This window comes from Saccopteryx bilineata, chromosome 1, assembly GCF_036850765.1.
Source record: "Saccopteryx bilineata isolate mSacBil1 chromosome 1, mSacBil1_pri_phased_curated, whole genome shotgun sequence".
Lineage (NCBI taxonomy): Eukaryota > Metazoa > Chordata > Mammalia > Chiroptera > Emballonuridae > Saccopteryx > Saccopteryx bilineata.
In genome coordinates, this window is record NC_089490.1 from 64503106 (window position 1) to 64504767 (window position 1662).

General features: G+C 36.0%; 1 pseudogene; it reads right to left on the reverse strand.

Annotated features, from left to right (window-relative positions):
* Positions 1-1218: 1218 nt before the first annotated feature.
* LOC136321483 (U2 spliceosomal RNA) lies at positions 1219-1370 on the reverse strand (annotated as a pseudogene).
* Between the last annotated feature and the right edge of the window lie 292 nt (positions 1371-1662).

The window sequence follows — 1662 nt, forward strand, 5'->3', positions numbered from 1 at the left end:
CGAGGTTTGTTCTCAATTCCCCTTGCTGTTATTTTCTACCTTTGTAAATTATTGAAAGCAACAGATTCTCTCAACTTATATTTTATGTAAGTCTCAAACGGTATCATAAATAGTGTATGCATAGACATATACTCCTCTATTAGCCAAAAAAAGAAGCTGCTACTAAAATTCAATTTAATGAATTTCTAAAGCTCCCTGTTAATTCTATTTTATGGTAGCTTTGCATTTTAGGGGCATTTAAAAGCACATGTTGTAGTTGCTAATATCTGAAATTATTAATTATCAGTAAACTAGAAAGTTCAACAATGTTCTTTTTTATGATTCATTCATATAAAGACAGTATCATTTATATTTTATGTGTTTTCCCAGTATATACTTACTGGTACATTCATGTTAATTAACTTAAGATGCTGGGTTTCTAGTCTACTAATTAATTATTATACAATAACTATTAATATGAGGCTTAACCAATTTTATTACTTACATGGTTTTCTAAAGATACACACACACACACACACACACACACACACACACATACACCAGAATATTGTTTCACATATCTTAACCAATTTTACTTAGTTCAAGAATATTTTGGTCTCGAAGAGCAAAAGCGAGATATATTTTTCTTTCCAGATAGTTCCCTGGAGAATCCATCTGGACCTACCCTGATACCTGGGGTGGTTGATGGGCCTCCATGGACTGTCTTTGAGGTAGAAGATGAGAGATACAGATACTTATCAGTGGTAGGTTCTCTATTAAGAGGACAGCTTAGACCCAAAAGATGTTGCAAGGGAGCTTTTAATAGGAGTGTTTCCTTCTGTCACTGGTGCTTAAATATTTTTAAAGGAAGTTAAGAGATAGGTAATTTAATTCCCTTCCCCTCTGAAGCCTTTAAGTTATGATGCTGAGTAGGGAGGAATGGATGATAAGAGGGAGTCTCCAGGGGCATATGTCTGTCGGGGGGATTCAGTGGGTGGTGCCTACAATCCTTCGGTGCACTGCCTAGGGTGAGGTATGATGCCTGGGGTTGCTAAGGATTCTAGAAATTCAGTTGTGTACCTTTTAAACAAGAAACCCGGAGAAAGTAATGTGGATCTCCTCTTTCACATTGAAAATAAAGGAAATAGTCTGCTTCTCCACCAAATAATCTCACTCTTCAATTTTATTCTAATTGACTAATATTCATTTTAATTGACTAATAATTATTAACTGATACAGTTTAGGAAGATACTAGCAAAGTAAAACAAAACACAATAAATCTATAGTGTGTGTGTAACAAAAGCCCTTAGGAAAATCACAGTACAAGACAGAACCTCAAATGTTATAGAGAATTTCTACACTTGATCTTAGCCAAAAGGCCGAGAAGCGATATATAGAGAATTTCTACACAGGAAGTTGCCACTGGGTTTCACCTTCCCTGAAAGGTTGTCTCAGTTTATCTTGTTGAATTATGGCTCTGTACTGCCCCCACCAAAAAAAGTTGAATGTGAAAACAAACAAACAAACAAAAAAACAAAGCTAAAGGTTAGACTGGCCAACAGGATTTTACTTAAAGAGAGATGTCAAGGGGGGTCTTACTCTTCCACATTTGTTGTGCTCAGAGAAACCTTTGCCCCTTTTATTGAATTTTCCCATGGATGCTCCTCCTGGAGCATTCACCCT